General features: G+C 38.1%; 1 protein-coding gene and 1 non-coding gene across 2 annotated transcripts in view; one reads left to right on the forward strand and one right to left on the reverse strand.

Moving 5' to 3' along the window:
- LOC143286898 (E3 ubiquitin-protein ligase Siah1-like) overlaps positions 1 to 2,206 on the reverse strand; it is an 18,604-nt gene extending 16,398 nt beyond the window's left edge. Inside the window, exon 1 of the mRNA XM_076594824.1 lies at positions 2,105 to 2,206. The gene's annotated coding sequence lies outside the window, so the exon portion shown is untranslated. The remainder of the gene's footprint in view (positions 1 to 2,104) is intronic.
- Positions 2,207 to 2,433: 227 nt separating this feature from the next.
- Positions 2,434 to 2,505, forward strand: Trnae-cuc (transfer RNA glutamic acid (anticodon CUC)). Its single transcript has one exon. It is a non-coding gene; the product is annotated as a tRNA-Glu (tRNA).
- The last annotated feature ends 2,495 nt before the right edge of the window (positions 2,506 to 5,000 follow it).

Consider the following 5,000-nt stretch of genomic DNA (forward strand, 5'->3'; position numbering starts at 1 on the left):
TCTTTGTCATCTAGTCAGCAATAAAAGCAAAAGGTGGGTGTGCTCTCTCTCTCTCTGTGCCATGCAATTTCATCATTTCATAAAACTTCTTTTCATGCAATGACAGACAGAAAAGTGTGTTTAAAAAATTAAGAGACAATGCAGACCTAATTCATACATAATTCATAATTATATGATTAGTATCACCTTTTTTTAAATACTATTTTAAGAACTTTCTAACCAGTCAGTCAGTTAGTTATAAAGTACTCAAAATAGTATATAAATGAAAAAGTTGATATTAATCATATAATTCTGATATATTTATCATATCAACTCTGATGATACAGAAGAAACAGAGTCAGAAAAGGATTTGGGAATTTTGGTGGATAATTTATCTTTTGAAGAGCACATCAATGCTACAGTAAAAAAAAAAAAATTTAAAAAAAGCAAACATGAAATAGAATAGTAGGCATGATCACCCATTTTATACAGTATCAAAATAAAGATGTCATGGTGCCATTATTCAAATCATTAGTAAGACCAGTACTGGAATATGGTAATGTGGTGTGGTCCCCTTACCTTAAAAACATATTGACTTGATTAAAAATGTACATAGAAGATTTACCAAACAAATAATAGGGGTAGTTAGTATGCCCAATGAAGAAAGACAAACTAGTTTGAAACTCCCAAGCATGGAATATCACAGGTTATGGGGTGATATGATTGAGACATATAAGATTCTACATGGACATTATAATAAGAGCACTACACAAAACCTTTTCACTCCAAAGAACAGTAATCATACAAGGGGGCATCCAGTAAAACTAATGAAGACATTCACCAAATCAAACTTTTTTTTCACACTTTTTTACTAACAGGGTTGTTAACTTCTGGAATAATCTGCCCAGTAACACTGTCACTGTAGGAACACTTAAACAGTTTTAAGAATTTATTAGATAAACACTGGAAGAATTATGGATTCCAGGTTAATTTCTCCATAGGAAGCTAGCATTAACATTAGTAATTGCGCAGGAAGCTAGCCATAACATTAATAATTGCGCACTCTTATATAAAGTTTTTTTGTTTTTTTTAATTTAAAAAAATTAAAAAAGTCCTAATTGATTGGGCAAAAGACTGATAAAGCCTAAAAGCCGTGACACTTGATATCATATGATATGATCTGGTACCAATTTAATTTCTTTACTATGGCAACCAATGCTTCTGGTGAGGCGCAATACCCGAGTGGTTTCAGCATTGGACTTTCAGTCTGAGGGTCCCGGGTTGGAATCACGGAAACGGCGCCTGGTGGGTAAAGGGTGGATATTTTTCCGATCTCCCAAGTCAACATATGTGCTGACCTCCTAGTGCCTGAACCCCCTTCATGTGTATATGCACGCAGATCAAATACACACGTTAAAGATCCTGTGATCTATGTCAGTGTTCAGTGGGTAATGGGGACACAAAAATACCCAGCATGCATGAACCACAACAGAGTCATCGGCAAGTCAATGTTGGTCGTGTAAGGGAAACAAGATGATGATGAAGGGTGTGGTGTTTGGAGGGTGGGAGTTCAGTAACTCAGAAAGAGAAAACTAGCTAATTACACTTTTTTACAGTCTGTCTTCACATCTCGCATCTGTGTGAATGTGTATTAGTTAACCACTGTAAGTGTTCGTCTGTTTGTTTGTGTGTGTGTGTGTGTGTGTGTGTGTGTGTGTGTGTGCGTGTCCGTGTGTGTGTGTTGACAAACCGTGTTTCACTTCGTTTTATTTCGTGAGCAGTGTTTGGCAACTTTTACATTGAAAAAATAGTGTTACGTGTCCATGTGCGCGTTTGTCTTCAAAAATGTGAAAGCAAAGCAAACGGGTCTAAAATAATTGTCCTCTATAATTATCCGAGATACTCTTAACACAAGTCAATAGATACTCTTAACACAAGCCAATAGATACTGACATAAATTTATGAATGATAAATGCTATCAGTGACTGGCTGACCTCGTGCTCCAGGGTCTCGATTTTATTTGGGTCAGTTCGCGGTTTCGTGTTGTTTGCAATCAGAGGGATATGAACCAAGTGTTAAAATTTAATTGCTGAATTGGTCTAACACAATTCGAGAACTGATTTACCTTGCTGGTGAATCCAGTGCCAGCAAACTTGTTAACGCTGTAATTTTCCTCTGGATTCTCTTCCTCACACAACAACCAACGAAAACAACATGTGTACTACGTCATCAATAAACGAGAGTGTTTCTGCTGCGTATTTTTCATACTTTTTCTTTTTTTGTTGTTGTTGTCTTTCCTATTGAATCAAGCACATTTGAAGATCAAACAAAACAACATAGTGACAAAAGACTTAACATGGAGATAAAATTTGTTTTGTACTGAACTGAAATATTTTTAGAAAGAAATACCACTACCTTTACATATATATAATATATTTCACCATTATATTAACTTCCCAGGTGGTCTAGTGGTTAGGATTTCGCGCTCTCACCGCGACGGCCGGGGTTCGATTCCCCGTCTGGGAAATTTTTTTTTTTCTGTTCTATTTCATTTCTTCTTATAAATAAAATCTAATTTCAAATTTCAGTACACTAATCTTCGAGTGGATCTCACAGGCTTCTGTAAATCCGTGGTGGGTCGGGTTTATGTTCACTGCTGAACACACTTCTGAAACTCCTTCGGCGGATTACTTCGGCTTACTGTCACGTACATTTTTCAGTTCATTATTATGTTCTTTTGTTTTTTCTTATAACTCTGTAATACAGGTATTTTAGATTTTCTTTGTCTTCAAAAACTTCGTGTGCATCTTATATTTCTCCTTTGTTATCAGTTGCTGATATATCATTACTTTTGTTTGGTCATCGATATACATTATTGGCTTATTCTTCGAGTTCAGTTTACTTTCGGTACAAATTGATTCGTTAGCTGAATAATCAATTCTTTAATTTTTTTATTCATGTTTGTCTTTTGATTTGTTGTCACGCCTTCAGATGAAACTGATCTATGCTGCAAGAATCATTTTCACTGAGACACTCAGTCGGACAACAACCGACAAAAAAAAAAGAAGAAGAAAAAAAAAGAGATCGCCGTATTACCCGGCCGCGGCCACTTTTACGGTGACTTATTCCGGCATTGCAAATTACCCCGTCCAGCACAGTGTACTGAGGCTTTCATAATCCCCGTACAAATTGCCATATTGGCTGATCGCCACGTTAAAGGATCTCTCCCATATTTATACTTATCTTCTGTCCTTTATACTTAAACCCCTCGGTTCCTGTTCTCATGGTCTTCTCAGTGTTGAAAAGCACCTCTGCTGAGTCCCCAAAACATCTTCAGAGACATTTGGCTCAATGGCCAATCAGTATACCTTCTGTCTGGAATTCTCTTTCTCAGTCTGGACTAGTCTCCGTCACTTACCAACACTGCATTGTCCTCTTTCAAAACAGAATTTTAACTCACTTGAAAAACCACCATTTCAAACTGACAGGCCTTTGGATGCCTGAAACACGCGCTCAAACTGTCGATTTCACTATCACTGAGCTTTATTCTGTATACGAAACGATGCCACATTATGCGTGTGAAACTAGAGGACAGTCATTTCGTAAAATCCATGAAAACTGACGTCAGTTATTTCGTGTAACCACTGTGACCCAGTTAAAGATTTCATGAAATAACTTCACTTCTTCGTGATTTCATGACTTGAAATAAAATTCATTTCATGAAAAAAATAAAGCATTCCTTGTGATCCTGGTACACTTGGTAATAAAGACATTCTATTCTGTTCTATTCTATTCTGTTTTTAGTGATTTCATGAACTCTCTAAATGCCTAGGTCAGTTGTTTCACAAGTAGACTTCACCTCAATAGGTTAGGGAGAACTGATCGAAATTCCAATTAATATGATATACAAACACGGAAAGCCGAGGTCAAAAGGACCTGAGAATTACAACTGACACGATATCAGCCTAAGATGACCAGATAAGATTCATTTCGGGAGAGGGGGGGGCAGTTCAGGTTTGTATAACAGCGAGAATAACAGAGGAAATTTACCTCAGTGGAAGCATGTGCACCTCTTTGTGCGCCACATTGTGCTGCACAGCTGCACGGGCCAGAAACCTTGCTCCCCAGTATCAAGTTCAGCTGAGTAATGACTGCTGATCGCAGAGAGACATGCTGGTTCTTTGTTGACGTCTCCTTCACCAGCCAGTCTTTGTAGACAGAATGTGAGTCAAACTGATTTCAGTATTGAATAAAGTCCTCTAAAAATCTATGCTTTAATTAACAGCAGCTGTGTATATACTGGTCACCGCTCGGGTTCCTGCTGAGAACAACACCTAAAACTGATATTTCGGGGATCACCTCCACCACGATCCACTGAGGGAACAGTTAAATCGAACAGCGGCATTTCCACTCCCCAAGTACGGCACATTGTAAGTCCATCCTGCTTCTCTTCCACATCCTTCAGCACCCGTGAGTGCATGCTTAAGAGTTAAAATTGGAATAACTTATCATTTCACTGTGTCATGCACTCCGTGTTTTCTGGGTTTGTCTCCTTGAGTTTTTTGTAGATGTGATCGACAGTTTTGTGTTGACGCGGTTGGGCATTTGAATTGTTTGACAGTCCTGATACGGCCCTGTGCCTTCGGCTGGACTATAAGCAATATGGAAATTAACTTAATCAACAGTTGCAAACTGACTGAGTTATGAAGATTAAATGAAAGTGTGGGTGAAGTTTCACCCGCGGCGAGGTACGGCGAAGGTTAATCATCCTCAGAACTTTTCTCGAGCGTTTCAGAACGGTGCTGTTCCCTGTCCTATTTACACTACTAACGAATGATCATTTTTATCAGTATCAGTATCAGTAGCTCAAGGAGGCGTCACTGCGTTCGGACAAATCCATGTACGCTACACCACATCTGCCAAGCAGATGCCTGACCAGCAGTGTAACCCAACGCGCTTAGTCAGGTCTTGAGATAAAAAAAAGAAGAAGAAAAAAATAAAAATAAAAATAAATGATAATA

This window comes from Babylonia areolata, chromosome 10 (genome assembly GCF_041734735.1).
Source record: "Babylonia areolata isolate BAREFJ2019XMU chromosome 10, ASM4173473v1, whole genome shotgun sequence".
NCBI classification, from domain to species: Eukaryota; Metazoa; Mollusca; class Gastropoda; order Neogastropoda; family Buccinidae; genus Babylonia; species Babylonia areolata.